The 26,387-nt window shown below is 40.1% G+C and overlaps 1 protein-coding gene across 6 annotated transcripts in view; it reads left to right on the forward strand.

Annotated features, from left to right (window-relative positions):
• Nucleotides 1-26,387, forward strand: part of ODAD4 (outer dynein arm docking complex subunit 4) — a 97,153-nt gene that overhangs the window by 1,077 nt on the left and 69,689 nt on the right. For 3 of the 6 annotated variants that reach the window (XM_072646468.1, XM_072646465.1, XM_072646469.1), the window contains exons 1-2: nt 6,428-18,540; nt 19,133-19,810. The gene's annotated coding sequence lies outside the window, so the exon portion shown is untranslated. Of the gene's footprint in view, nt 1-60; nt 161-6,427; nt 18,541-19,132; nt 19,811-26,387 lie in introns of those variants that run through there. The other 3 variants (XM_072646467.1, XM_072646464.1, XM_072646466.1) reach the window with 3 other exon arrangements.

Consider the following 26,387-nt stretch of genomic DNA (forward strand, 5'->3'; position numbering starts at 1 on the left):
CTGCGCCTCCGCCCTCCCTCCCTCCCCTATCAGGGGGCGGGGCCATCGGTGGGGAGATGGGCGGGGCCGACTCTCGGAGGATAGGGTGCCACGCGTGCGGGCGGTGGGCTGTGGCCCGATGCCTGGGCGGGGCCGGTAGCCATGGGGATCCTACCAGCGGGTATGTGGGGGAAGAGGGGCTTCTGAAGGGGTACCGATCGGGGCTGGCCCCTCCCACCCTGCATCCTGGCGGCTCTAAAGCCCTCCAGTCCCGGCCTTGCCTAGCAAGTCGTGAGCCCCCTCGGGTTACTGGGTAAGGCTGCGAGCCACAGCTGCAGTCAGGTCAGATCTGTCCAGGTAGGGTGCAGTGGGGGAGGGGATCCTGGGCTGCATCCGTGCCGGAGGGGGAGTCTTCACACACTGCTTTCCCTTCCCCCCTCCTCCCGCCCCTCTAGGAGGGCGAGGGGGGAGGAGAGCCCAGGTAGACGGAGAGGAGAACCTGAGGCATTAAATCAAAATATTTCGATTAAATTAAATTAACTAATTCAAATAAATTATAATATAATAAAAATATAATAATTATAATAATTTAATTAATTTATTTTCGATTTAATTAATTCGATTAATTTAAAGAGTAGCGATATGGGGTCGCCCAGCACTAGAATCTACTGATTTCTTTGTGTGTGTGTATATGTGTATATATACATACATATATATAAAATGCCTTTTAAAAAATGTAAGAGGAGTAGTCTTTGTTCTCTTAAGAAGGTGCCAATAAGCATGCTAATACTGGAGTTTTTAAGTTTTTAAAACTTGAAGGTGGACAAGTTTATGATATCACAAAGAAGTGTCTGAAATTATTGAGTATAGCTCCTACATAAATTCATCCTCTTTTTGGCAAAAACATTTCTAATTGAAGTCACCAAAAGCAAGAGTAATGTGTCAGATTTGTTCTGGCATTAAATACAGAAGTCTATTCTAACATACTGTGGGTAAACAAGGTCAAGGTTTGAGTCATTCCTGTTGAATAGGGCATGATCTGCTACCATCACCGTCAGTTGGCACTTGCTTCTGACTGACCAGACTGAAGGGTACAAACTCAAAGTTGAACAGAGTATCCTAAAATCTGTTATATTTCTCAACAGCATTGATTTTAAGTATAATGTAATAAGTTAATTTTTGAAATTAAAAAGAATTGCAACTTATAAAATTGAAATAACTTCAAAACAGTTGTAGATGATTTGTTGACATTTTCAACAATTACATTTAAATTGTGTAAAGTATCTCAGAAAGTGTAGTGACAATTTTGAGGTTTTTTGTTTGTTTTTTAAAAGTAAGCATTGCTAATATAAAGTCTGGAAATTACTGCTCTATAGTGGGAAAAGTAAACTCATCAGATTGATGGTGGGGGAGTCCCCTGATCAGGTCCCTCTTAGGTAATGTTTCCTGAAAAAAATTCAAGTGGGAGCCTTAGGATCATCTCATCCAAATCTCTGATTTATATGGCCTTAAGAGGAATGTCTCTCATTTAGGAGAAGGTACCATCATCAAAGGATCATAAGTTTAGCTCTGGAAAGAATTTTAAAGGCCATCTAGTCTAACTCTTTTATTTTGTAAAGAACTAAGGCATAAAGAGGTTAAATGTATTTCCTAAAATCACAGAGGTAATAAATGACAAAAGTAACACTCAAATTTACATCCTGGGTCCCCAAAACCAATGTACTTTCTACTGTACCAAAACTACTTCACTAGGGCTCCCTCCTCCTCCAGCCCAGTGTCTCTCCCTAACTATGCCATGACCCCAGGAAGCTGTGGAGCCCAGAACTAACATTCAATCATTAGTTCAAAGGAGGTCAGTCCAGACTTCCAAAGCATTGTCGTGTTTCCATCCTCTCTGCCTCAGCCACCAAGGTGCCAGACATCAAGTTTTGCAATGGTTCCCAAGAGTAAACAGTTTCCCTGGCCCATCCCCTATCCAGTTTCAAGTCAGGCGGGAAGCAGGTGGACAAGGCTGCTTCTTTACCTGTCCTGCCCACACCCTAGACAACTGAATTACTGATGATGTCATTGATATTCTCCCAATGATCTTTAATCATATCCTTTTAGAAAGTGCTCCTTCCCATACTCCTGTTCTTCCTGCCAGAACCAACTATAGAGATAAAAAGGGAACATGGAAAGGCTAGAGAGCTTCTAGGCATCTATGCTCTTCTCATTTTGGAGCAGTATATTTCCGACCATGATGTCCATTCCTCTATCTGGCCTTTCTCCTTTCCCGTTACCTTAGTATAGTCCTCATTACCATACTCTTTGGACAATGTCAAGAGCCTCCTGAAAGGTCTCATATCTGTTCTTTTCCTTCCCTTGGCCCAAAATGGTCTTTTATACAGATGCAGGAATAATTTTTCTTTCCAACCATATCATTCTTCTGCTAAAAAAAAAAAAAGGCTCCTCTTTCTCCTCCTCTTCCTCACTATCACCACCATCTTCTTCCTCCTTCGCTGCTGCTTCTCTCCCCTCCCCTCTCCCCCCAACCCAGTTCCCTTGGAACAGACCATCCTGGTGCCTCTTTTGTGAGCTACGGTTGAGGAGACCCCCGGATTAGCCATGGCAGACAAAAAACCGAAGGAAGGAGTCAAGACTGAAAACAACAACCATATTAATTTGAAAGTGGCAGGGCAAGATGGTTTGGTGGTACAATTTAAGGTTAAGAGGTGCACACCACTTAGTAAACTAATGAAAGCCTATTATGAACAACAGGGTTTGTCAGTGAGGCACATCAGATTCTGATTTGATGGGCAACCAATCAATGAAACAGACAAACCTGCACTGTTGGAAATGGAGGATGAAGATATAATTAATTGATGAATTCCCGCAGCAAACAGGGTGATTACAAAAAAAAGAATCTACACCTCTACTCCAGAACTGTGCTCCCAAGGAAAACAATACATCCATAATTAGAAAACCAAGGTTTGGTTCAAACACATCCTGACTACTGCAGTATAGTTTTCCCTCTTCTTTGATTCCCTTCCCCCATTCCTTTATTGTACATAAAGTAGTTGGTGTGTGTGCACAGGCAAAATGCTATTTTTTTAAACTAAATGGTTAATGGTATGTTTTGATCAACTTCAAATGGAGATGAGGAGGGGGAAAAGCAAACTGGTTCTGTGAAAATACCCCTTTTCTCCATTAGTGGCATGCTCATTCAACTTTTATCTTTATATTCCAGTAAGTTATTTTGCTCTCACTGTTTAACAACAACAACAAAAAAAACCTATCAAAAAATCCTTGCATACCTTGTTTGGTTGGATAATTTCAATGTTTTTCTTTTATCATTGTAAAATCAAGGGCAATTTTATAACATTTTTGTATGTAGCTGTTACATGTAGGGCAATCTCTGAATCTCAGTAGGGATAAACTACTCTAAAGAAATTGATTCTAGATAGTTTTCCCTTTCCCTTCAAGTAAAACATCTTGTTGTTTAAATACACTTTTTATTTGAAATAAACTGTTTTCTTTAATTATTCTCAAGAAAAAATTTTTAAAAAATTTACAAAGCTTCAGTGGTTCCCTGTCACCTTTTGAGCAGTATTCAAACTACTTTGTCTGGCATTCAAAGCCCTTCCCCACTAAGTACTGTTTTACCTTTCCAGCCGTACCTCATGGTCATACCCCTTTAGTCACTCTGTGCCACACTGCTCTCCTATTTCCAAGCTAATGCCCTTGCTATTCCAGATTCCTCTCCTCTTTACTTATTAAATCCATACCATCCTTTAAAGCCCAGCTCAAAGCTACTACTTTCATGAAGCCCTTCCCTCGTCCCTACTTCTAATTTGCAGGTAAGGTCTTTCCTCCTCACACTTCACATTGCACTTTTCTTTTTGTCCCTCTAATGCCTTATCCTTTAATGTACATTTTGATTATTTGTTTTTGTGACTCATCCCTCTACTACATAGGAAGGTCCAGGTAGGGATTCTATTTTAAAATAAAATTTTGGCTCCTCACCAGTGATTGGTGAAAGGGCTTAATGTTGTTCACACTTCATTTCTGAAGAGGAACAATGACACCATGATGTGATGGCTGATATCTTGACTTTCAAGTGAATTGGATTTAAGTGGGGTAGAGTTGCACAACATCCTCAGCCTTGCTCTCTCTTCCAGAGTCAATGAAGTTCAGTGGCAGGATAGAAGTCAAGACAACTGGTGATGGCCCAGGATGCAGTGGATAATCCACAGGGCCTGCTTCAGCCACTTTCGTGGCCATTGGAATAAATTGTTCTCATTTGCCAGTTCCCCCAGAGGAAGTCTTCACATGCTTGGGGTAGACATCCCCTTAACTCATCAATATGTGTGTGGCATGTTGGTTATGATTAATAAAAGTTTGTTGGATGAATCCTACTGAATTCCTGGGGTTTGCAGTCAAGGTGATTTCGTGGATTCATTGAGGACATTTCCAAAACTCAGACGTTTCCTATAAAGGAAGCTACAAAACAGAGATCTGCTATGCAATATTCTCTAAGCTGAGGGTTTTTAACTTCTTTGTGTAACGGACTTCTTTGGCTATTGGCTTTGGCTAAAAGTCTATTAACTCCTCAGAATCACATTTTTAAATGCATAAGATAAAATATATAGGATTGCAAAAGAAACCAATCATAATGAAATGAAGATGTGATTTTTTTTTGTCCTCATTCAAGTTCACAAAACATCTAAAGTTTGTCCAATGACCCTTTGCAAGTCCATGGACCCTTTCTGGACACTCCTAGGTCTTAAACTTGAAACATTCTTTACAATCTTGGAAAGACTTGGGAGGGAGAATCATTGTTTAACTGAGTGATAGTAGTAGAGAGAATAACATTCAGAGAAGGGGAACGGACAGACCTGCCTGGGGGAAGAGATGCCCTCCTACCCCTCAAACACACACACATACACACACACACATGCACACACACACATGCACATGAACACACGCATGTTGATCCATCAAGTTGGGTGATCCCAAGATACCTCTTCTTGCTTTTTGAATCAAAATCTCTGAGTAGTTTGATCTTTCACAATCAACCTACCTTCTGGTCTCTACTATCTTAGGCTAGTTAATTCTCTTGAGTAAAGGGACTCCTGATCCCAGGAAAACCAGGATCAATACTAATCACCAGGATGATTTGCTTAGCAGTGTACAAACCTGTGTTCTCTAGTTAAAGTAGAAAAATGAAAAAGCAAAATTAGCAGTGAAGAATATTGCTCCTGGAAGCAGAGTAGAGGGAGACAAAGGGGTGTGCTTGACTGTGGAGGTGTGGATAGCATCTGCCAGTTTGAGGTCATTGTTAACTCCCCCTCACTCAGGGATCCAGACCTAGATCTCAGATTGATGCTACTTAAGGAACCAACAAAATGGAGAGGGTTGTTGCTGAGGGAAGAAGGAGAAAAGCCAGCACTATCTATCTTTCTAGGAATTGGCAGGGGATGGGGGAGGTGCAGCAGTTTGGTCTTCAGGACTCTGGTCAATGCCCTGGCATCAGCAGGGGAGGCTGTGTACATGCCTGGACAGGTCTGGAGAAGGGCACCTTCTGATTTTTCCCAGTCTCTGGTTACAAATGAATCAGGAAAAGAACAGACTGAGTAGACAAGGACAAAAGGCCTCAGACTCTGAAGTATTATTATAGAGATGGGAGGGGTTCCCTTAAACAGTATTTGAGAGGCAATGTAGTATACTGTAAAGAGAACTGGACTTGAAGTCAGGAAGCCTGGGTCTTATCTGAGCAAATTACCTTACCTTGTTGGGACTCAGTTTTCTCATCTGTAAAATGAATACAACATACTGCATGCCTTGTTTTAAGAAGCAAAAGAAAGGATGCTTGTAAAGTGTTTTTACAAATCATGAAGAGCTATATATATAAATGTGAGCTATTGTTGTCAGGGTTTGGAGCCAAATAACTAGGAGCCTTTTTCAAAACATCTAAGTAACTAAGCTTTCCCTTCCCGTCACCTCCTATGCCTTATAGAAGCTGCTCCTAGTAAAGGCAGGAAGAAAGACTGGTTTGGTTTGCCTCTGCAGAGGCAAAACAAGCGTCCAAAAAGATAAGATGCCTCCCAAGAACGTTCCTTTATTGTTCAGTCCTGTCCAACTCTTTGGGACCCCATTTGGGATTTTCTTGGCAAAGATACTGGAGTGGTCTGCCACTTCCTTCTCCAGCTTGTTTTGCAGATGAGGAAACTGAAGCAAACAGGGTTAAATGACTTGTCCAGAACCACACTAGTAAGTGTCTGAGGCCGGATTTGAACTCAGGTCTTCTTGACTCCTGGCCTTATTTTATATCCTGCTATTTACTGATGTTTGTAATTGTTTTAATTAAGTTTTAGTTGACTCACTAAGATTTTCTAAGTAAATCTTCATGTTATCTGCAGGAAGCAACAATTTTATTTCTTCTTTGAGTATAATTATTCCTCCAATTTCTTTTTCTTGTCTTATTGTTATGGCTAGAATTTTTAAAACTATATTAAATAATAGTGGTGACAATGGACATCCTTGCTTTACTCCTGAACTTACTGAAAAGGACAGTAGCATTTCTCCTTTACTTTAATTCTTTTTGTTGTTGTTCAGTCTTCCATTTCAATCATATCCAACTCTTTGTGACCTCTTCTTGGGGTTTTCTTGGCAGAGACACTGGAGTGGGTTGCCATTTCCTTCTCCAGCTCATTTTACCAATGAGGAAACTGAGACAAACAGGGTGAAGCAACTTGTCCAGGGCCCAACAGCTAGTAATTTTCTGAAGTTGGATTTGAATTCAGGTCTTCTTGATTCTAGGCCCTGAGCTCCATCCACTGGGCTACCTAACTGCTCTTACCCAGAGCTAACACCACAGAGTCAAGTTACTCACCAGTGCTAAACCTTGCATGCAAGACAGTTATCCCCAAACAAGAGAATGTTCCTGGAGATGATTTTTAATTGGGCTGATTCCAGGTGGGAAAGGCACTACTTCTTGAACTCTGGGAATGGGGATAGGCTAGAGGGGATGACTGATTCCTAGGATTATTTTATCTTTTCCTTTCTGATGCTGAACCATAGGACTTTTTAATTCTCCTTGAATCTGAAAGAGAGAAGGCTTTTTTTTTTTTAAATTGTGGGGATCTTATCCTGAAAACTCTGGCTAGGCTTAGTGTACAGACAGAATGAAACCTGTATGGAAGTAGGGGTCATATCTGTCTGTGTTGTGAGAGGGGAGGGAGGATGGCAGGTATACAATATACTAAAGGCATCCATCACTGCCTAAAGTCCAAACTATACCCTCTTTAAATGCCTTTTTCTAAGTTCTTGCCATCTGTAAGAAAATAGCTGTTTTCACTATTCAAGCAATTCTTGAAATCTCTTTTTTCTTCAGAAAGTCCCTCCACTCCACCCTGTCCAAATCAACAAACAGTCCCTTGCCCATACAAACAGTTCACCCTTGACTTTCATGTGGCATAAATATTTAGGTTTATCTGTTGAAATGTTTATTATTCTGCTGCCTTAACCTTACCTGTCAACCCTCAGCAGGACTGACAGACTGGGTCAAACCCAGAGTTCATGCTGCCTAATATTTTGTCATAGTGACACCAAGAGATTGTCTTATTCTCCTTGAAATAGAAGAATTTGGAATATATTGCCTCATCTACATCTTATTTTTCCTTAATGACCCATTATGTTTTGTGTTATACAATTCATTATGGACCCACCTCCCCCAGTTGACTCTCCAGAGGCAGATCTTGTCTGCCCTACCAACTATGTGACCCTGTCAACTTATTCAGCCATTTATTAAATGCTTCTTGTATGTTGGGAACTATGCTAGGAGATGGGGCTATGTCCCTACCCTCAAAAAGCTTACATTCTATTGGGGGAGGAAGAGGAGGTACTTAGAAAATGAAATACAAAATATATACAAAGCAATTTCCAAGGAGGAGCATTGGGATGATCAGGACAGGTTTCCTGGAGGAGTTGGCATTTGAGCTAAGCTTGTGAAGAAAGCTAGAGCTTTCATGAAGTAGAGGGAAGAAGGGAAGGCATTCCATGCATGGGAGACAGCCTATGCAAAGGCACAGAAGTGAGAAATGGAATTTCAAGTACCAGGAACAGAAAGCAGGTCAGTTTGGAAAGAATAAGGAGCATATGTAGCAAAGGGCTGTGTAATCATCCAGGAAAGGTAGACTAAAACCAGATTTTGATAGCTTTGGAGGTCAAATGGAGGAATTGGTTGGAACTTACAGATCAGGGGAATGATGTGATCAGAATTGCACTTTAAGAACAGGGATAGGGACTAGACCCTTGGCTTCACTGGGATGAAAACCTCCCAGAAAAGGAAATTCCCTCTACCAGTATAGGTTGGCACCTTCTCTGCAATTCATAGTCTCAGTTGCCCAGGGTCACACAGCCATCATGTGTCTGAGAAAGTACTTGAATTCAGGTCTTTCTGACTCCAGTTCTCTATCCACTAATAATAATGATTAGCATTTATATAACAAAATTTAAAAGCTGGTAAAACACTTTCCATATGTCATCTCATTTGATCTTCACAACAACCTTGTGAGGTAGGTACTCTTCTTACCCTCATTTTACAATGAGGAAACAGAGGCAGAGAGGATAAGTGACTTACCTAGTGTCACACAGTTAGTGATATGAACTCAGGGTTTTGGGACTCCAAGTACAACACGATGAACTGCAATGCCTGGCTGCCTCACTGTACCACACTGCCTCTCTTATTTGGCAACTCTGTGAATGACTTAGTAGCTATGTGGGGGACAGGATTAGAGAGAGGAAAGATAAGAAGTTAGGAGACTAATCCTGAGTACTATTACAATAGTAAAAGTGAGAGGGGACAAGGGCCTTAAGGAGGGTGGCAGCCATATGAATGGAGAAAAATGAATGGATGCAAGTTATATTCTAGAGGAATAATTGACAAGGCTCAGCAACTGTTTGGATATGAGGGATGAAGGAAAGGGAAGAGCTGAGGCTAGGTGAGGTTATGGATGAAGGTGACTAGATGACCTCAACAAAAACAAAGAAGTGCTCAGAGGGGTGGGTTTGGAGGATTTCTGTTTTGGACACGTTGAATCTATTGGACATCCAGTCAGAGATGTCCAATAAGTAGTTGGTGATATGGGAGAGATATTCGGCTAGCTCTAGAGATCTAAACAATTCTAGAAATCTATCTAGAAGTCAACTTCATAGAGGTTGGATTCATGGGAGCTAGTGAGAGAGGGTGCAGAGAGAGAAGAAAGTACAGGCTACAGTCCTATATTAAGTAGCTCCCATGGGTCAAGAGCTATTCCAAGCACTGGGGGGAGACACAAAGTTATGATAAAGTCTGGTCACAGCCTTCATAGAATTTACAGACTAATGGAGGCATAGGACATACATACCGATAACTACAGAATATACTAATGATATGATGAGTGCATTGGAGACGTACAAAACAGGGAGCCCTTTGAGAACTGAATGAAGATGGAGGACCTGCAGACAGAGGAATTAGGGAAGATATCAAATAAAAAAAATAGAGAAGGGATAGTTAGATAGAAGCTATTTCAGTTGGGCTATAAGATAGATGGAATTTCAACATGCTTAAACTGTTTAAGCAAAGACAGGGCCATGGGAAAGTACAGGGAGTGCTTATTGCTTGCAGGGGCAGAGTGATAGGGTTTGAGTAGAACACAGAATGACTAGAGGAGAACAATATGGAGTGAGGCTCTACACACAGATTGACCCCATTTGTGGAAAGCTTTGAATGCTGCACAAAGCAGCTTGGACTTAACTCAGTAGGCAATAGGAAGCCACTGAAAATTTTTGAGTAGGGGAGTAACATGAGCAAATCCTTACATAACTGCTAAAAGCTAGCATTTGTATAGTGTTCGGCAAATATTAATTTCATTTTATCCTCACAGCAACCCTAGAAGATAGATGCCAATTTATTGATGAGAAAACTGAAGTACAGAAGGTTAAGGAGGGTTACCCAGGATCACACCTAAAGCATGGATTTAAACTCAGGTCTTCCTAACTTAGGGTCCAACGCTCTATCCATTGAGACACTCAGCTACCTGGGTAGATAGAAAATTAGTCTTGAAGTGGTATAAAGGAAGGCTGGGTTGAATGGGCTAGAGGACAGGCAGGAAGATCTATAGGGAAGCTATTACAATAGTCCGTGCAGAAGGTAATAAGGATCGGGTAGTGGCAATAGAAGAAAGGAGAGGACAAACAGAAGGGAAAGGTCAGAAGCAGAAATGGTATTTGCAAATGAGAATCAAGGCAGATAGAAGAGTCCCTTAACTTCAAAAGACATTGACTAAGTCCTTTTTTTGTGCTAAGGGAGATGAAATAAAAAATGAAAACCATTCTTTGCCCTCAAGAATTTACATTCTCCTGGGGGACACTAATATAAAATGAAGAAGTACAGGATAATCTGAGGATAGAGGGAGCATAAAGATAACCCTAATTTTGAGCATGGGAGACTGGCCAAAGGAGTCTCATGGAAAGAGTAGGATAAGAAAGAGGAACAAGTTTAGAAGGAAGATAATAAATTTGGCTTTAGACATACTGAGTTGGAAATGCCAGTGAGACCTCCAACCTGACTCTCAGATCTACATATCTAATGTATCTATATATCTAAGCCCAGTTTCTCTTCTGTAGACAGTTAAAGGGTCTAGAAATCAGGGCTAGCAATAGAGATTTGGGGAATCTACATAGAGGTTCAAGAACAGGCAAGTTAAAGCTGTGGAAGTAGATAAAAAATTGTAAGGGGAAGGACCTAGAAGGGAGTGAAGGACAGAATGTTGGGGGATATTTACCTTTTTGGGAAAGAAGATGAAGAACCAGAGAGGTAAAGAGAGAAGAGATAGTTAAGAGAAGAAGGGGAAGAGACAAGTGTGCTACCTCTGAAGTAAGAAAGAAGAGAATGCTCTTCTGAGAAACGGGGGTCAGTGGAACTTAGTGATTAAGTGGAATTTTAGGATGAGAGAAATGGGAGATTAAAGATGACTCTGAGATTTCAAGTCTGGATGACCGGGAAAATGGCAGAGTCACCAACTGGGTAAAAGATGAGTTTAGTTTTATATATACTATACTTGGATCCCAGTGGGACAACCAGATAGAGATATCTGGTAAGAGTTGAAAATAAAAGTCCAGAGTTCAACAGACAAGTCAAGACTTGGCTAAGAATCTTCATGTCCTTTTACTTAAATACATCTAACTCCTCAACTCAAGATCATATATTATTAGCAAGTGAAAAACAGAACTTAAGTGAAAAACAGAATTGCTGCAGCAAAATGTCATAGAAGCATAAATAAATGGCATGGAGGGAGAAAAGAAAGGGTTGGTCAGCAGTGATAAATGCTACAGAAATGACATTTGACAGAAAGGTAAAAAGGAGAGTGAGGTATCACAAAAAGCCATTGATTTTGGTGATCTGGTCATTGGCGACTTTCATGAGAGCAGTTTTTTCAGTTAAAGGGCAGAGACTGAAGGGAGGTTACAGTACATGGGTCAGAGGAGAGGGGAAATCATGAGGAATGGTGGCATCAGGTATAGATGGCTTTTTTCATGAGGTTTAACAATGAAGGAGAAGAGAGAGATGGAATGGTAGTTGGACATGGTAGAGACTGAGAAAAAGAGTAACGTTTCCCTCTATAATGTCTATTGTTGTTCAGTCATTTCAGTCCGTCTTACTCTTCATGACCCCATTTGAGGTTTCCTTGGCAAAGATACTGGAGTGATTTGCCACTTCCTTCTCCAGCTCATTTTATAGATGAGGAAACTGAGGCAAACAGGGTTAAGTGACTTGCCCAGGGTCACACAGCTAATTTCTGAGGCCTGATTTGAATTCAGGAAGATGAGTCTTCCTGACTCTAGGCTTGGTACTCTAGTCACTGTGCCACCTAACTGTCTAGAAGCTTCCCTCTATCGTGCCTAGCCTGGATTAATATTTAATGTGCTTTGATTTTGATTAATCAATACAGAATCAAAGAATGTTACAGCTAGAAGAAACTGTAAAGATCATGTAATTCAACTAGTCCAACAGATGAGGACAAAGGGTTGAACTATAGACTCCTTTGTTTGGTATGAAAAGCCCTTCATGATCTGGCTCCAACCTTGCTTTCTTACTTCATTAAACATTACTCTCCCTCTGCAAGTCTGCTTTGGACAAAGTCATCTCTCAAACAGTACGTGGTTTCCTTTATGTAGGCCTTTCTATGAGCTGTGTGTGCCCCATACCTGGAATGCATTCTATCATCACCTTTAAGCTTTTAGAATCCCTAGTTCCTTTCAAAGCCCAGCTGAGCTCCAACTTCTCTAGAAGTCTCCTTCCCATTAATTACTTTGTATTTTTTAATCCATCTTGTATATATTGTTAAGGAATCCCCTGAATTTGTCTTTTTGATTTGCCACACTTTCCAGAAATGCTGGACCCAGAGCATGCAGGAGGCCCTGAATGTGTCAAGGTCAAAGCTCCCACTGAGCTGACATAATTTGTTGTTGCACCCAAAGTTGGACTACCTATGTGTCCTTGGGAGGCAAAACAGGTACCAGTCAATCTGTACCAGGCTGGGATAATGTTTGTGCAGCTGGGGTCCTTTACAGATAAGCAGACCCTCATATCTATATAGTCTAGCAGTTCCCAAGGGAAAGGATGAGGGTTTTTGCCATGACCTTGTTCCTCCCTACGGGGAGGAGGTCTTGTCTTTTTTTCCGACCTTTGCTGCACTGTTCCCCCTCCCATGTCATGCTCCTTCTTGTTATCCCCTCCTCCTTTTGTCCTGCTATTGTAAAAATGTAGACTTCTGTAAATACTGGGAACCCTTTGGGTTCCACATGCATGTTTATTTCTCTAGTAATAAACCTGGTTTTCACATGCGATGTGATTGCCTATTGATATTTTTGTGGCAGTGATGTGATTTGAAGGGGTTCAGGGACCTTTCAAGGACTGAAGTGCAGGAGAGGGTTGTCTGGAATGAATTCATCTACTCAAGCACTCTTTAAGTCAAATTGGCAAAAGTTTATGGTAATGCCAATATGGTGGGCAGAGCTCCTTAAGGAACTTGCAACCTAACAGGAATCATGCTTAAAGCTTATATAGGAAAAGTACTGGACCATCTCGCAGATATGCTAATTAGGTCTTAGTTACAGGTGTCATTCACTACTGGAAACCAGGGAAAGGAATTTCTAAGGGGTGTGGTTTTGGTCTATTATGTCTGTACCCAGATAGCTTTGAGAGTTGATGTCTATAGCTTGACCTCTGGATTGCATATGATCAGTGTGGAAATCAATACATGATAATTCTGTGTTACAAGATAGTCCTGTTTTTACAAAGGAATTTCTTTAGAGGTCAGCTTGTTCTTATAATGGAGAAAGATAGTTTGTCTTCCTGGTGCCCACTCAGGGGTTATTGCTAGGCATAGTGTCCTTGGACTGGGGAGAAAACTGTCAGGGATAGTGTTTTGAGGCTAGGGAGAAATGTGATCTTGGAATTGGGGTCCAAGTACAAGTACCCAAGCACCCCATCAGCAGCAGTGGGATATGATGAGAGAAAGTGACTCAGATTGGTCACAGGGTTCAGATGCTTGGTACCAGCATGGGTTTTCCCCGATCTGTGTCAGATCTCTGTTAAGGGGAGTTTCACTCCTCCACTCATATCTCAGACTCCCCTGTCTTTGGGTTGAGTTCCTCATTACAGGAGAAAGTAGGTTGTCTATGGTAAAGAGAGTGAAGGTAAGGCCCTGTTTGGTTAAGGGTATCCCAGTTGATTGTGCAGATTTGAGAATCCAATTTGGATAAGTGGGTTGGGTGTTTGGATAAAGGTTACGCTATCTAGGACAGGATTGGGTTTAGTTGTTGTAGCTGGAAGACTCTGCCAAAGAGGGCTTTGGGGAGAGCCCTGTTATAGGTTATCCAGCTTTTGGGATGGCTGAAAGGGGTTGGTTTTTTGGCTTCATTTCCAGGGTGCTGGCCCAAGTGATGCAGTCGAAGAGGGCACATCAAAAGTAAGAGCCGTTATTCTCCTGGATAGCCAGATGCCTGGAATAAATATAGAAGATATATAAACATATGTGTATAAGTTGGAAATAAAAAGTTTAGGATTATTTTTGTCGTTGCTATCATCATTGTTTTTGTTTCAGTCAGTGTGTGTTCCTCATGGGTACTAACATGTCCAAAGATGACTTTGTTCCCCCTAAGGGCACTGCCATGAGTCAAAGTTCATAGCTATATGGTTCTGAAACCTACAGGTAGTTATATGATTGACAAAGATGTGCATTTTAACTTGTTTTGTAGATCTAAAGCCTAGACTAGCAAGGAATTTTCAGTGCTGCTAAATTGTTAGTCTGTGCTTCTTGTATCTGTGCTAGTCTCTCTGTGTCTTGTTAGTTAATTTATGTTTTTAGAAAGATTGTGTTCTCTTTCTTTTTCTTTCTGGTCAAGTTCTTTCTGTCACTCCTCCTCTCCCCATCCTGGAATGACTGGTTTATTGTTTTACTGCTAGAGAAGAAGGTCATTTCACTGATTATGGAGAGATAGGCTTGGGGGCTGTGTCAATAAAAGTTTTAAGGCTTGCACTTCAGAAATGAACTGGCAATTAACCCTTTCCTGGCTCATGAAAGAGGGGAAAGTCTTTAGTGAACTGGGACACAATCAAAAGGTAATTGAGTTTGATTGGAATATCTAGTTTGGTCTTTAGGAATTGTGTGGGATGGCTCAGGTCCCTACATAAATCAATTACTCAGAGGCCTCTCAAGTGATGACAGAAAAGTGATTTATTCGATTCTCAAGAAGCGGGGCTTACCTGTAGGAGTAGGAAAGCCGAAGACAAAGAACAGGACAGTGATTTATATAGACCCTAACGCAATTCCCTCCTCCCCCCACTGACCATTATCCTCATTAGCTGAGAATATGGTCTTACATTCTAGACACGAAATCTAACCAATCCCTTTTGAAATGAAGACATCGAGGAATTATGTAAGTTTTGTCCAATCATTGAGACCCTAATACACTACACAGTTTTATATCCTTATATGGAACTATTCTATTCTAAAAATATTGTAACCTTGAGCCTTTAGGCCTTACCTCACCCCTGGGAGAAAAATTACAATCTGAGGAGTCTTCACTAACTCTATCCCACTCAGAATCATACAAGTTAAAATTAAGAACTCATCAATGTAAATGTGTCTTTTTGATTTGGTATGTGTACTGTGAAACTGTAAATCTTGCTATAAATTATATGAGACTCCTATTCATTTTATCATAGATTTCTATATTTGAATCTCAAGAAATGTCTTGATCCTTCTCCATACAAGAAGAGCTTATTTCTAAAAGTAACTTTTAAATGCTTTGTTGCTGCTTTTGCGAATAATATACCGGAACTTGACTATTACTTGAATAGATCAAGCTGTTGAAGATTTTTGTAAGGCCTAAAAGCATCTTAAAGGATTTTTGGTTCTTAGCAAATAACAGGCATGTTAATAATTCAACAGCTTAAATGTCATAGTCATATTAATAGCCAACATTTGCATCTTAAGAATTAAATCCTTTAATAGGTCATTAAGTTTGTTTAACACCACTGTATACTAAAAATTTTAAGGACGGAACAAAGTAATGAATGGCATAAAGGAAGAATCTGAAGGTAATAAGGAAGGTGTGGGTCTTTTTTATGAAAGACAGTTTAAGTATGTTGACAGAAAGGGTTGAGAAAGTTTTGGTTTTGTTTAAGAGGAATGGTTGTGTGAAATGTCATGTGTTTATTTTTAGTGGGAACTATAGTAATAAATATTGTTGCTTGATTTGGAACTATATAGGAAGAAATCATAGAGAGCTATGAGTATATTGATAAGCTATGGGTTCCTTCTGAGATTGTGAAACCCAGATTTGAATTAAATTAAAAAGTGCTCAGTGTAATAATCAGGGTAGATTAAATCCTAATATCAGATTGCCAGTTTTACAGTCTTTGGCAGTGGATTGGGTGGAAATAGTAGATTCCATGATACAAAATGTTTGAAATAAGTAGCATTTGTGTAAAATATAATACTATAGTATTAAAATCATAACCCAATATTCTGTGTAATACTATTTGGAAGATAGATCCAGGTGTAATTCAATTCATTCTGGTCACATTCTAAGTAAAATATGTCTCTCCTAATTGGATGTTTAAGGTAAGTCAGAATTTATTATACTATTTGGCATTAAGACAAATTGGGAAAATGCATGGATCTGAAATTTGTTAACTGGGTGACCCTAAACAAGTTACCTCACATCTATCACTTGAGTTTACTTCACATTATTGTAAAGTGCCTAACACAATGTGTGGTATAGGACAAACACTATAAATGTTAACTGTTTTTATTAGTTCCTTAATTACTATAATTGCTTCATACTTGATAAGTTTATATGGGGTTTTAGATATGACCAGTATACATACTGTGCCAACAGTGATGAGACACCTGATTTTCTGTGTGAGGTAATTTGGAAATGCATTCAGTTGGACTGGAGTGACCTGATTGGTAATGGGTTTGTTTCAAGTTCCAAATACATAATATTACTTATGGTTTGTTGTGCTTCTAAATTTTTTGTATTGTGCAAATTGGTAAACTTTTGTATCAGTTATGTTGAGTAAGTTTTTATAACTTGTATGTTATTAGAGTATGAACTGAAAGAAACTAAAAGACGGTGGAAAAATTGTATAAAGCCAATTATGTTATTTTATCAGCCCTGCCAACCCTGTTTTATAGTGTTTTGTAACTGCCATTTAGGGAACAAGATATTTCTACCTTTGTCTATAGTTAAGAGGAAGTTACATCTACAACTATTTGGCTATCACTTATGAAAGTGTGAGAGTGTTCACTAAGTTATTAGAGGTTATTATCATAATGTTGAAACCTAAAATTCATAATTGATTACTGTATGTGGAAAGGAAGGGATGAGGTGGAAGCTTTGTCTGGATTGGTTCTGGTTATTCAAAGCAGTCCTCCTTGAAGGATGAGGGTATGCAGAACGGATAGTCTATTCCCCCTTGCATGTAGAATGGGGTGTCAAAGAGCACAGCTCACAGCAGTTCTAAGGGTAAATGGTGTGGACAGGCAGGGGCAGCAGACTCAGCCCTTTCTCTGGAGTTCCTCTCAATTCCTCTTATTTTATAAACTTGCCAGGTTCCTGGAAACCATCTGTGTGGGCAAGGTCATCAGCCCTGGGAAATGAGGTAGTTTGGGTTATGGAGTTCATAAACAATGAACTTGGTTTGTTGAGGATTTGCAAATTTTTATATAATATAGAAATGATTTCTAATGATTAGTCTTTACTACCAGGACAAATTTATACTGGAGAAGAAAAGAAAAACAAGTTAAGAATGTTAAATGAAATCTCTTATCTATGTTTGAGTCTTAGTAAATTTTTATTATTCATTGCAATTTCATGAGAGGAAACTCTAAGCTGTGATTGGTGAAACTTGCCATTTAAGGTGAAAGCTCTTGGGACTGTAACTGATTTTGTTTTGAGATCTGAATTCAAGTATAATTGTCTAATAGATTATTAAATCAGTAATCTACCATTCAAGAGAAATGCCACAAGCTACTCAGAGGGAATGTGTTCCAGAACTGTTACAGGTAGAGGTCTATATCTGAGAGAAAGCCTAGAGGAAGACCAATGTTGGCCTCACCTAAGGTAGGATCCTTCTGACTCAGTTTCCCCATTGTATTCCTTTTGAATGGGAATGTTTCCTACCTGACTATTCCTGAGTTTGGTATGATGTGGAATTGTTACTGCATGTTGGTTGTCAGCTGTGACTGTTACCTGAACTCAAACAGAGCTAAGAATGCTTTATCCTGCCGAATACATGTTGAATCATCAAGGATCAGTTTGATGCTGTTATAATCATGTCTCTGCTATTTCATTTTATAGAAAATTTCTATAATCTGAGCAAGTGGTCAGTAGAAGACATGGTCACAGTGCAAATATGTGAGACCTTGTTGTTTTCAATCTGAATATGTAGTGATTTTATATCCCAAACAACCAGGTAAATTAGTACTTGGGCTTGTCACCTGTCTGCCTGTGTAGCCAGTTATGTGTAAGAATTGTGCTAATTGGATGGATATTGGGCAGGAGCGCTGAGCTGCAGGGAGACTTCATGTCTGTTGTTATTGCAGTCCATTACTGTACCCTGTTGGCTCTTATTTTTGGTATCTGTTCTCCGGATTATCTTGATGTTGTTTGGTTTTCCCCTTGTAATTAATCCCTAATTTCAGTCATTCTTATTGTGGCTTGTACTGTGCTTGGTTAATGGTTCTGGTCCTACTCCATACTTGGGGCTGTCCCAGGTAGTATTACTAGTATTATTTTACCCAGTGAGCTCTGTGGTCATCAGCATACCAAGGGGTCACCTTTGACCAACAGTGGGGGGATGTTAAGGACTGTTAAAGGGTCCCCTGAACTTGTCCTTTTGATTTGCTATATTTTCCAGAAACACTGGACCCAGAGCATGCAGGAGGCCCCGAATGTGTCACAGACAAGCTTCCCCTGAGCTGACATAATTTGTTGTTGCATCCAAAGCTGGACTATCTGTCTATGGTAGGCTGGAATAATGCTTGTTCAGCTAGGGTCCTTTGCAGAAAAGCAGACCCTCCTATCTACATAGTCTATCAGTTCCCAAGGGAAGAGATTTAGGCTTTTGCCATCACTTTATTCCTCCCCATGGAGAGGAGGTCTTGTCTTTTTTTCCCACCTTTGCTGCACTCTTCCCCCCCACCATGTCATACCCCTTCCTCGTATCTCCTCCTCCCTTTGTCCTGCTATCATAAAAATGCAAACTTCTGTAAATACTGGGAATCCTTTGGGTTCTACATGCATGTTCATTTCTCTTATAATAGACCTAGTTTTCACATATGTCCCATGACATTGTGATTGCCTATTGACAATACTTATAGATGTATATACTGTCTCCCCCAATAGATTGTAAGCTCCTGGTAGGCACTGAATGTTTTATTGTCTGTTTTATTTTCCCTTCTATTTATCTCTGGGTCCTGGAGCATACCTGGCAGGTGCTTAATAAGTGCTTGCTAGGGCACAGTGGATAGAATATTGGGGCCTGGAATCAAATCTGACCTCAGACACTCACTAACTGTGTGGCCCTAGAAAAGTCACTTATCCCTGTTTGCCTCAGTTTCTTCAACTATCAGATGAGCTGGAGAAGAAAATGGCAAGCCACTCCAGCACCTTTTGCCAAGAAAGTCCCAAATGGGGTTAGCAAGAATGGACACAACTGAAAAGGACTTCACAACAGTAAGTGCTTATTGATCGATCAAGTGTGCACTGTTCTCTGCTTTGGAATATCTTGTTCCCGTGTCCCTAGACCATCTCCCACCATTTGCCTTCTTTGTTCCTACTCTACTGCTACTGAAGGAAAGCAGGCAACTGTGCTGAAGGTATCCACTACAAATTCATGTTATCTAATCTTACCTGAGCCCTTACTGATGCACAGAAATCCTTTCAATTTTCCCTGATTATGACATTCCCTAAGGTGGTCAGTCCAAGCCTTCTGCTCTTCCTTCTTGTCCTTTTCCCTCCCTTTGGCAGATAACTTCATCTTCCACTTTACTTAGAAAGCTCCCATTGCATTATAGGCCATCTCCAGTCATCCTGATGAATATCTGGTCACTGGATCAAGATGGCTCAGGAGGAGAAAGTGAGGCTGGTGACCTTGCATAGCCCTCCCTCACTCAAAACAAAATCAAGTGCAAGTCATGTCATCATTTCTCTGGTGTCATGGTCCTCTTCAAAAACAGGACAAACGCAACATGTGAGTGGCCCAAGATGCGTGAATGAGGACCCAGCTAGCTAGGTAACTCAGCTCATCTCCTCTCTCGACCTCTCCCTCTCCCCTTCCTTCTCCTCTCCAAAAGAAGATAAATTTTGATGGCCAGAAGCTGCCCAGTTAACTTGGGGTTTACTGACTAGATTTCTTTCTTGTCTCTTTTTTCTTTTCTTCCTTCTTTCCTTCCTTCCTTCCTTCTTCCTTCCTTCCTCCCCCCCTCTCTCTCTCTCTCTTTCTTTCTTTTTCTTTCCTAAAATCTTATACCCTGAAGCCCATAGATTGAACAACAATGGGTCCCTGCCCAAGCTCCACTCAATGGCTAGTTTTTGAACCCTCCTGGCTTAGAGTGAATGTCAGCAGTAACTGTTTCTCTTTGAAACAACAACCCTAAGGATCCTCAGGCTCCTGCCCCTCTCAGCTTTATTTATTTGTTTGTTCTTTTCTATTTAAAGGGACCACCCCTGACTACTTTGAGTTACAAATTTTCTCCCCATCTCTCCCCTCCCCTCACCACATATAGCATGTATTCTGATTACCTTCCCCATCTGCCCTCCCTTTTATCATACCCCCCTTAACCCTTTACTTTCTTGAAGGGCAAGATAGGTTTCTATACCCCACAGCCTTTTTATCTTATTTCCCAATTGCATATAAAAACAATTTTTTTAACATTTGTTTTTAAAACTTTTGAGTTCCAAATTCTCTCCTTCTTCCCTTCCCACCCACCCTCATTGAGAATACAAACAATTCAATGCAGGTTATACATGTGTAGTTATGCAAAAAACACTTCCATAATAGTCATATTGTGAAAGACTATATTTCCCTCCATCATATCCTGACCCCTCATTTATTCTGTTTTTACCTTTCACCCTGTCCCTTTTCAAAAGTGTTTGCTTCTGACTACCCACTCCCCCAATCTGCCCTCCCTTCTATCAAACCCCGCCCCCCATCGCCTTCCCCCCTGCTTTCCTGTAGGGTAAGATACCTAATGGAATATGTATGTTATTCCCTCCGTAGGCCAAATCTGATGAGAGTAAAGTTCATTCATTCCTTCTCACCTCCCTTCTCTTCCCCTCGATTACGAAACTTTTTTCTTGCCTCTTTTATGAGAGATAATTTACCCCATCTATCCTCCCCTTTCTCCTTCTTCCAATATATTCCTCTCTCACCCCTAGATTTTTTAGATATTATCCCTTCATATTCAACTCACCCTGTGCCATCCATCCATCCATCCATCCATCCATCCATCTATCTATCTATCTATCTATCTATCTATCCATCAATCTATCCATCATTTTCTCTAACTACCCTAATACTGAGAAAGGTTTCATGAATTACAAATATCATCTTTTCATGTAGGAATGTAAACAGTTCAACTTTAATAAGTCCCTTATGATTTCTCTTTCCTGTTTACCCTTTCATGTTTCTCTTGATTCTTGTATCTGAAAATCAAATTTTCTATTCAGCTGTTCTTTTCAGCAAGAATGCCTGAAAGTCCTCTATTTCATTAAATGTCTATTTTTTCCCCTAAAGGATTATACTCAGTTTTGCAGGGTAGGTGATTCTTCATTTTAATCCTAGCTCCTTTGACTTCTGGAATATCATATTCCAAGTCCTTTGATCACTTAATGTAGAAGCTGCTAGATCTTGCGTTATCCTGATTGTATTTCCATAATACTTGAATTGGTTCTTTCTGGCTGCTTGCAATATTTTCTCCTTGGCATGGGAACTCTGGAATTTGGCTTACAATATACTTAGGAGTTTTCCTTTTCAGATCTCTTTACAGAGACAATCGGCAGATTTTTTCAATTTCTATTTTCCCCTCTGGTTCTAGAATATCAGGGCAGTTTTCCTTGATAATTTCTTGAAAGGTGATGTCTAGGCTCTTTTTTGATCATGGCTTTCAGGTAGTCCCATAATTTTAAAATTATCTCTCTTGAACCTATTTTCTAGGTTAGTGGTTTGTCCAATGAGATATTTCATACTGTCTTCTATTTTTTCATTTTTTTGGTTCTGTTTTATGATTTCTTGGTTTCTCATAAAGTCATTATCTTCCATCTGCTCCATTCTAATCTTTAAGGAATTATTTTCTTCAGTGAGTTTTTGGATCTCCTTTTCCATCTGGCCAGTTCTACTGTTTAGGGCATTCTTCTCCTCACTGACTTTTTGGATGTCTTTTGTCATTTGGGTTAGTCTATTTTTTTAAAGGGTTATTTTCTTCAGCATTTTTTTGGGTCTCCTTTAGCAAGCAGATGACTTGTTTTTCATGATTTTCTTGCATCACTCTTATTTCTCTTCCTAATTTTTGCTCTACTTCTCTTACATGATTTTCAAAATCCCTTTTGAATTCTTCCATGGCCTGAGACCAATTCATATTTTTCTTGGAGGCTTTTGATGTCGGAGCTTCGACTTTGTTGTCTTCTTCTGGTTGTATGTTTTGATCTTCTTTGTCACCAAAGTAAGATTCTATAGTCTGAGGTTTTTTTACACTGTTTATTCATCTTCCTTGCCAAATACCTGACTTTCTAATTCTTTGTCAAGGTAGGACTCTACTTCCAGTGGGAGTGGGTGTACTATCCCAGACTTCAGGGGTTTTGTGTTAGTCATTCAATCCCCCACCATTTGTGGACCCAGAGTTCTGGAAACAGCTGCTGCTGTTGCTGCTGCTGCCACCACCCCACCACCCTGGGGCTGGGGTTGAACCCTGGCCAGACTGTGCACTCCTCTTTCACCTAGGTCCCAAAGAGTTTTCTCACTGACTTTCTATACTGTCTTTGACTTTGGTGGGTTGAGAAGTTAGGTAACAGCTACAGCTGCCAGTGATTCAGGCCCCTGAGGCCTGCTCCAGCCCTGTCCATGCTGGCACCACACCTGTGATAGATGTTTCCTGTTGAAACATCTTGGAAACATTCCTGGAAAACCAGGTTGTCTTGGGCTGGATATTTGTTTCACTTTGTCATTTTGTAAGTTCTGTAGCAAGAGAATTTGTGTGGAGTCATTTTTTACAGGTATTTAGAGTGTTTTGGGGGAGCTTGAACAAGTCCTTGCTTTTATTCCACCATCTTGGCTCTGCCCCTGGAGGTCAAATTTCTTGATAAAGGTCACCCAACTTCAGAACTAGTGCTCAGAAGTTTGTCTCAAAAAATACCTTTTTTCTTGTCTCCAATTTCTCCCTGGTTCCTTACCTGTTGCCTACAAACTATGACCTGTTCTCTTCTGTCCATAAAAACATTTTCACTTCATCGTGCTGTCCCCTCAAACTATCCTTTTATATTTCTCCTTCTTTCCATTGCCAAGCTGCTAGAAAGAGCCAATTTCTTGCTGCATTCACCCTCTCCACTTTTCTACCCTTACAATCAAACTCATGACTCTAGCCCTCTATGAAAACTACCTTCTCCAGGGCCATCAACATCTTCTAATTGCTAACTCCAAAGGGATCTTTTTAGGCCTCATCCTCCTTGACCTCTCTGCAGCTTGTGACACTCCTGATCACACCCTTGTCCTGGATACCTACATTTGGTTTCTATGACACTTTTTTTCTGATTCTCTTGTTATGTATATAATGGCTCCTTTTTCATTTCCTTTGCTGGTTCTCCTAACCCCTAAGCACTGGCCTGTCTCTAGTCTCAGCTTGGGAATGCTCTTTCCCCTTTGGTAACCTCATTGGGTCCCATGTACTCAATTGTTGTCTTTAAATAGATGGCTCCCATATCTATATCCAGTCCTAATCTCTATCAAAAATTTCGGCACAATCAACTGCCCTATTAGATATTTCTACAAGCACAAGGATGTCCCACTGTCATCTCAAATTAACCTTGTTCAAACAGAATCCATCATCTTACTCCCTGAAGTAATCACTTTCCCCAAATTTTCTCTTTCTTTTGAGTATACCACCATTGCCCTAATTATACAGTTTGATAACTTCAGCAGTCATTTTTGAATTATCCCTCTCCCTCCCCTTCCTCCCCCTCCTCCTTCCCTTCCTTCATGGCCAAATTAAAAAACCTTCAGTAGCTCAGGAACTATATGAACAAAATTACAAAAAAACCCACCTTTTTAATACAAATAAAATCAGATTTAAATAATTGGAGAAATATTAATTGTTCATGGGTAGGCAGGGCTAATACAATAAAAATGACAATTTTACCTAAAATAATTTATATTTTCAATACCATCCCAATTCAATTGCCAAAAAATATTTAACTGAATTAGAAAAAACAATAACAAAATTCATTTGGAAGAACAAAAAGTCAACAATGTCAAAGAAACTAATGAGAAACAAATGTAAAGGAAGGAGATTTAGAAGTATCAGATCTTGAATTATACCATATGGCAGCAATTATCAAAACTATCTGGTACTGGCTAACAAATAGAAAGATAGATCAATGGAACAGAGTAGACATATAATTTACAGCAGCAAATAAATATAGTAACCTTGCATTTGACAATTGTAAAGACTTAAGTTTTGGGGATAAGAATTCATCATTTGGTAAAAATTGTTGAGAAAACTGGAAAGCAATCTAGCAGAAATTGAGCATAGACCAGTATCTTACACCATTTACCAATGATGAGGTATAGCCTCTGGGAGCCCCCTTGAACTTGATTCTTCCCACTTGATCTACCTTGTCATGCCCCAATCTGTTACTCTTAACCTAGACTAGCCTTCCATTGTCTGCTACCTCTGGATTGCCTATGACTACTTCCCACCCTTTATCCCATCAAAATCCCATTCTCTTGTTTTCTGGTGTCTTGACCTCTAGTCACCCCAGCTACTGACCACTCCCATCAAGATTCTCCCTGGATCCCTTCTCCCTTCATTCTAGACAGACTCTTTGGTACCCCTAGATCCCTCCCACAATTTTTCTGTACATAAGATCCATCTTGCCTCCATGAAGGGCTTGGATTCACTTTAACCCAAATTCTATCTGGCCTGCTTGTCAAAACAAGTTGCTCAGATTTCTTAAGAGTCTGGCCAATATGGCAGATCTTAAACAAACATTGTTTATCTTTGGCTAAAAGAAAGTTTGATTCAGATTCATTCTGGCAGGACCTGGTGTGTGGGTATTTTGGGGTGCCTAGCACCCCAAATCTTAGATGAAAACATATACACAGCCTAGATATAAAGAGAGAGATTACAAGAAAAATCTGAAAAACATGGATCAATATATTATTTGTCAGACTTATGGATAGGCAATTTATTTAGGAATAAACCGAGAGAGCGGTGTGAGGTATAAAATGTATAATTTAGATTACATTATTTTTTAAAATTGTGCTAATAAAATAAAGGGGAGGAGCCAAGATGGCGGAATAATAGCACGAATTTCTAGAGTGCTCCTGCCAAGCCTGGCCAAATACTTGTAAAAAATGGCTCTAAACAAATTCCGGAGCAGCAGAACCCACAGAATGATGGAATGAAGCAAATCTCCAGCCCAAGAAATCCTGGAAGGTCACTAGGAAGTATCTATCATGCCACACTGGGAGCAGAGCACAGTCCAGTGTGGGCCATGAATGCACAGAGGGGACCTGAGCAGGCCATGGGGAGACTGATTCTGTCACACCTGTGGTGGGTTCCAGACTTCATGATCCCGAAACACTGAGGATAAATTGGAAAGTCAGTGGGAAAAGCCTGTGGGATCAGTGCAGGAGAGTGTAGTGATCTGACCCCAGCCCCAGGGTGGCAGAGGGGAGAGGGGGCAAGAGAACAAATGGCAGCCACAGCAGCATCAGGGGAAGCTTCAACCCTGTTTATGGAGTTCTAGGCCCACAGATTGTAGGGGGAACAAGCAGCTGACAGTATACCCCCCATCCCCACTAGAAGCAGAGAACTATCTTGACAAAGAGCTCAAAAGTCAAGTAAATAGCTGGGGAAATGAGCAAAAACCAGAAAAAGAATCAGGCTATAGAATCTTACTTTGGTGACAAGGAAGACCAAAGCATGCAAATAGAAGACAACAAAATCAAAGCTCCTCCATTCAAAGCCTCCAAGAAAAATACGAATTTGTCTCAGGCCACAGAAGAACTCAAAAAGAATTTTGAAAATCAAGTAAGAGAAGCAGAGCAAAAATTGGGAAGAGAAATAAGAGTGATGCAAGAAAATCATGAAAAACAAGTCAACTGCTTGCTAAAGGAGACCCAAAAAAATGCTGAAGAAAATAACTCTTCAAAAAAAATAGACTAACCCCAATGACAAAAGAGATCCAAAAAGTTAATGAGGAGAAGAATGCCCTAAAAAGCAGAATTGACCAGATGAAAAAGGAAATCCAAAAGCTCACTGAAGAAAATAATTCCTTAAAGATTAGAATGGAGCAGATGGAAGCTAATGACTTTATGAAAAATCAAGAAATTATAAAGCAAAACCAAAGGAATGAAAAAATAGCAGACAATGTGGAATATCTCATTGGAAAAACAACTGACCAGGAAAATAGATCCAGGAAAGACAATTTTAAAAATATGGGACTACCTGAAAGTCATGATCAAAAAAAGAGCCTAGACATCATCTTTCATGAAATTATCAAGGAACACTGTCCTGATATTCTTGAGCCAGAGGGTAAAATAAATATTGAAAGAATCCACTGATCACCTCCTGAAAGAGATCTGAAATGAAAAA

This window comes from Notamacropus eugenii, chromosome 2, assembly GCF_028372415.1.
Source record: "Notamacropus eugenii isolate mMacEug1 chromosome 2, mMacEug1.pri_v2, whole genome shotgun sequence".
NCBI classification, from domain to species: domain Eukaryota; kingdom Metazoa; phylum Chordata; class Mammalia; order Diprotodontia; family Macropodidae; genus Notamacropus; species Notamacropus eugenii.